General features: G+C 43.4%; 1 protein-coding gene across 1 annotated transcript in view; it reads left to right on the forward strand.

Annotated features, from left to right (window-relative positions):
• Window positions 1-5,267: 5,267 nt before the first annotated feature.
• The window catches only part of DIDO1 (death inducer-obliterator 1), a 51,594-nt gene continuing 51,180 nt past the window's right edge, over window positions 5,268-5,681 (forward strand). The window contains exon 1 of the mRNA XM_026862020.1: window positions 5,268-5,387. The gene's annotated coding sequence lies outside the window, so the exon portion shown is untranslated. The remainder of the gene's footprint in view (window positions 5,388-5,681) is intronic.

The raw sequence follows: 5,681 nt of genomic DNA on the forward strand, positions 1-5,681 counted from the left end.
CCCTCGCGGCCGGGCGCTGCCGCAGCTGCTCTGTGGCTCATATCCCTCCCCGGCGCTTTCATAACGCCTTGGGTGGCAGCGTGAACCTCCCTGGGAGAGGGACGCCCGCCCTGGCAGTAACAGCTGAAGCAGAAACGGATTGATGGGCTGGTCCGGTCCCTGCTCCGGTGGCGTGTGCGCAGGCACCGCCATGTCAGGGTGTAACGGCTCCGAGCCGGGGTCGGCGGCAGCATTGTTGTAGGGCCGTGCTTGGCAAGGGTTGGCCACTCGACCAAGGGCTGCTGCCCGCTGAGCTGGCCCCGACAGCCTGCCAGGGTCACGGAAGGGGTTTGCTGCAGGTCACAGCCTGGGGCATCAACACACAGTTCCACCAAATGTGCCGCTGGTGCGCTGGACTGTGAACTGGCCCTGCTGAGGGCTCTGATTTATGAGCTCTGTCGAAATTCGTATTGGCGGCTGAGGAGAGTTTATAAACTCGCTGCGGCTAGATCCAGCTGGGTTTGTGAGTCAAAGCACTCCGCAGAAAAGCCAAGAACGCACCTTGATTTGTATGTTTAAATGGAGAGTAGGCTTAAGACATACAACTTCTACACGTGAAATGCTGCAAATGATACTCAGAAAAAATGTAATTTCACTTAAACTGGGAATACAATTACTCAATTTTGTACCTGTGCGATAAAGTGCAGCCTCCAAAACTCTTTTATTGCAATTGTCCCAACATTGAAACTGATAAAAAAATACAGTGTAATCAGTAATTTATGATTTAACTTAATTCCCTCAAACAAAACTCCCAAGTTTATAAACAATACAGAATTTTGAACAAAGAACTTCAAATATTTAGTAATGCCATTAGCGGTTAGCCATACGACAAAGCTACGGCGTGGTAAGCGCTCCTATTGATTGGAGAGGCCTCTTCCTCGGGTTTTAATCTAAAATCTAATCTCAATTAATTTCTTTGAGAAACATCAACCTTCAGACTGAACTGGGCTCAGATGTCTTGTCTGGTTCTTGTCAGCTCCTCCCTAAAAGGTGGAGTTTCTCAGCAGGCTCCCGAGGGAGAGAGGAGGGCGCCCCTTTTCTAGGAGGGTGTCCGGACTTTTCTATAGAGGGAGACGTACCCCAAGCAGAGAGGAGGCAATAGAGTGTAATTTATACTACAATTGTTGTTTACAGGTAAAGATTAGGTGTAATTGTTTTCTAATAAGTAGAATAATATATTAAGCTAAAATGTGTGAGCTGCTGTTTGGTCGCATACTTGCTAGTGTGGTGTTGACACCTGTTCTTCCTGAGGTTGGGGTGTTCAACCAAGTGCAGCAGAAGTTCTCCTTTACCCCTTTATTGTCCCTGAGCTAAAGAAAAATAAAAATGGGCTAAAAGCAGCTTCTGAGTTGTGGGTTTGCTTGTCATGAAAAACAGTTTGAGGGTTTTAAAAAAATATTTGTAGAAGTTGGCATTTTTTTCTGACCATAATGTTAACAAAAAGAAGTTTGTAATGCTTCTGTGCTGAATATCATGGCCAGCTGCATTCTAGCACCCCCACCCCACCCTTTTTTTTCTTTTTTTTTTTTTAATTTTTTTTTTTATATTCTTTCCCTAGCTTTTTAGTTTCTGGTAATGTCAAACTTTCTTAGAAACTGAGCTTTCTTTTGAGAGAAGAGGCGTTATAACCACTTGAGTTACAACAAACTCTCTTTGTCACTGTTGAAGTATGTTCTTACTGAGTCTGGTAACAAAGTGACTTTCTAATGCATTAATTGTTTTTATTTGGTTAAACAACTAAGTAGTACTACTTGCAGTGAGACCTTTTTTGATAGCAACGTCAACCCAATGTGGTAAAATCCTAAGTATATAAAAAAACTTTAAAAACTGTAATTCCTTTATCTTGATATAGGCATTTTTTCCCCTAGTAATGTTCTGGGTGCAATGAAAACTCTGTAGGTTTGGGGAATTGAACAGTATCTTAAGTAATAATGACACAATTTATACTATTTCCTGATATAATACTGCTTAGTGACCTTCTGTATTCCCCCATTTTTAAGTTGTATCTCCCTGAATAAATGTTTAATCATCCCCTGTATAATACCTGGGGCTGTCTATAGTGAAAAGGAACAGTTGTGTTCCCTGTGCTTCATAGCTTGGGATACTTAAGGATTCTGAAATACCAAACTTGAATGGCTTTTCTTTGTTAAACATCACAAAATTAAGATGGGAGTAGGAAGCTACAAAGCTGTGTAGCAGTTCAGGGCAAAAGCTTCCTACATCATTCTCTTTTTTTTTTCCTAGCACTACAGCCTAACTTCTGTTAAAACCCCTCACGTTCTCCCCAAAGTTGGAACCAAACCTTTTTTTTATTACTCAGGGAAAACCTTGCAGAATATTTCTGTGACTCCAAAATTGGATTAAAATTCAGGGGAACTATCCTGTGGCTTCAAGATATGGTGCAATCCTAGAAGAATCTTGTAGTAGTGACATGGAAAGTTGGATTTTAGGGCAAGACTACAAAACTGAGATGAAAAGAAACATATAATAACTGTAATTCAGTGCGGTTTATAGAATTCTTATGTAAATTAGTATTTGATAAATCCTAATCTCAAAGAGGTATTTTGATGACTGATATTTGGAGTTGAGTGAATTGTCAAACAAAATCACTTTATTCCTGGAGAAGTCACAAAAAATCCTTGGGGGAAAAAAAAATGGGACATATATTGGGGGGGTAGGGTTTGTAGAGTTTACCTAGAATTGGAGGGGGGAAAAAAACCCTGCAAGTTTCTGTCAGCTGTTAGGAAAGGGGATTTATTTATGTGAATATAATTAACTTTCAGTAAAGTATTTTTCTGAGTTCATCTAGTCTTTATGAAAAATGAAGTATCGGGAGCCTTGGAGAATCAGGGACCCAGAAGATACACTACATTGACACCTGATGTATCTGTTCTGAGTGATGTGCTGACCTCTGAGGACGGAGGCCTTTTTCCACAGAAGAAGGTAAAACTGGAGCACAGCCAACAACAAATGAATCTCTTCTGACTTAAAATGATTATTTATCTGCTAAAAAGAAAGAAACACCAGACACAGAGGAGGAGAAAGAACTTGCTCACTGCTTTCATCCTTGCTCTTTTCATGGGCTAACTCTCTCTAATTTTTACCCGGTTGCTGAAATTGGCTCACCAGAACATTCAGTGAGGAAGAACTGAGAGAAAGGGTGATCGTAAAGTAAGTATTATATTTAAGAGTTTTGCATCTTCAAACACTGGAAGAGGTTGCTATCTTGGTGAAGGGAAGGGCAGGTGAGAGAGCAGAAGAGCCATCCCAGATCTGGGAAGACTATCTCAGTGCAACACAAAGCCGATGCCTTAGTGCCTGTCACAAACAACAGTTTTATGGGTCACAGCCTTGGGTGAGACACTGCAAATATAAGGGCAGGCAATTTGTTGACAGTTTAAAAAGGACTAATTAGGGGAACCCAAGGGATAAACAAATAAAGATGTGTCAGCTGCAGGGGAAAGTCTTGGTGTAGTGACTGCCTAATAGCGGAAAAGGTTTTGGGAAGCAGTGGAAAAAAGTTTTAAGGAGAGTTAGTGCTAAGGGATTTGTAGATAGCTCAGCATAAGCTTCTCTGGTGTTTAAGAGGGAGAGATAAATAAGGTGCTTATTAGACTGTTTTAGAAGCTGATTGATAGTCATTAATCTCTGCTTGGATTTCCCAGCAGTTTTCAGGTCAAACCAGTTAGAAACTATCATGTTATATGAGAGAAGGCCTCAACTGAAACAAAACTGCCGTTATATAGATCACCAAAAAAGCTCCTTCTGCTTGCTGCCAGGGCAATGCAGATTCAGACAAGTAACCCAGGAGAAAATTTCCCAAATTAAGGGAAATTAGCCTCTAACAGGAAAAGAATTTGGAAGGGAATGGGGTAGGGCAAGAACTGAGGTGCTGAGGGTACTGTTTCAGTGGAGGTAACACAGGTGTTTTGTCAGCAAAGGTGGATACTCTGACGGGCTTTAGCACAAAGGTGTAGGGTTTTTTGTGGGTTGAAAGTGTAATGCGCTTTAGACAGTATTCACTGGGTGTGCAAAGCAAATCAGTATTACCTTAAGATGGTGTAAGCCTCTTACCAAATGTATGTAAGAGGAATTTAATACTGTTTCACTGCTGGATACCCTGTTGCGGGCATCCCCTGTTCGCTGTTGGTGTGCAATTCCTTGTTTTGCATGTTCCCTTTGTCTTGGTGTGTAATTCCTGGGTTTGAGCACTCCCTAAATGCTAAATTTGTCCATTAACATGTCATTAGTTTTTCCCAGGGCATAAATCACAGTGGAACTTGATCTACAAAATCATTAGGTATTTCCCCTCCATATGCTTTCCATTTATTGTAGCTACAGAACAAAAACTTCTGTTTGTCTTGAATCGTAGTGTTTTGTACTTTTGCACAGGAATCTGTTGATTTTTTTTTTTTTACCTCTGGGTGTTCCTCTGTGAAGTAAATATTAATACTGCTCAGTTTTACAGGTGGAGAAAGAGGCTGACCATGCTATCAGGCAAAAAGCTAATAGTAGCTTCTCCAACATTATCCTGAGCTTTTACCCCCAGAATTCTCATGCAGAATGTAGACTTCTAGGAGATGTAATCAAATTACTTGATAGAATCCTGCAATTCTGTAGAATTGATGCTAAATATGTTCTTACGTTTCCTCATGTTTTCATTCCTTAATTCACCTTAGTAAACACCGCACTTGTCTGGAATCCGGCTGAAATCAGTGTTACCAACCCATGAGGGAAAATGTGCAGCATCAGGGTCAGTCAAAGAGCCAAACCTCACACTTCCAACTGCCTGAAAGGTTCTCCAGATGTGCAGGTCAGGAGCGTGCACGGCCTCAGGTCCTGTAAACTTTGGGACCCCTCAGGGATTGAGATGTAGGTGTTTCTGTTGCTAATATTGCAAATAACAAAACGTGAGCAGGGGTTAGCCCTCTCTTTATCGCAGCTTGGATCCTGGAGAGTTGTTTTGAGTAGCCTAACCATTTTTAAAGGGCAGTTATGGGAAGCCTTCCTGCAGGGGATGAGCTGATCCAGTAAACGCTTCCGCGGCATTTCTGCAGCAATTGCTATTTGATTTTTTCATAGAACAGGTGAAGCTGAATAGGAAAAAAAAACCAAAACAAAACAAAACCCCGATGGAATAAGCGCGGGTGGGGAGCATAGCTGATGTGAGCAGCTGGGTCTACAAGCAGTGGACGAGCTCCTCTGCCATTTTAATCCTGTGACAAAGCTGCGCTTGTCCTGGGAGAGAAGTCACTGTAAGCAAAACAGTATTTAGCACTGCTACTGTGCGGTTTTGCTTTGGCACTCGCTGCCTCACAGATAATGAATAAAACTGCAGTTCCTGTGAGGTAAGATCGCGCTGTATTTTTAATAAGAAAACCGGGAGCAGGCGTTGTCGGTCCCGCAGAACTCGTCTGCAGAGGAAGCCCTGAGGTGACCGGGCCGGCCCGCCTCCCGTTTTCCTCAGCGGCTGCAGAGGGGCGGCGTGCAGCGGCCGAGAGCCGACGGGACGGGGACTCGGCGGGCAGCCGCGCCGCTGCGGCTTGTGCGGGGCAGGGCTGAGGCTCCCCTCGAGCGGGGGGAGACGGGGACGAGCGGCCGGAGCTGAGGGACCGGGACCGGGACCGGCCCCGCCGCCGCTT

This window comes from Athene cunicularia, assembly GCF_003259725.1.
Source record: "Athene cunicularia isolate RWA chromosome 20 unlocalized genomic scaffold, athCun1 chr20_part1, whole genome shotgun sequence".
Classification (NCBI taxonomy): Eukaryota; Metazoa; Chordata; class Aves; order Strigiformes; family Strigidae; genus Athene; species Athene cunicularia.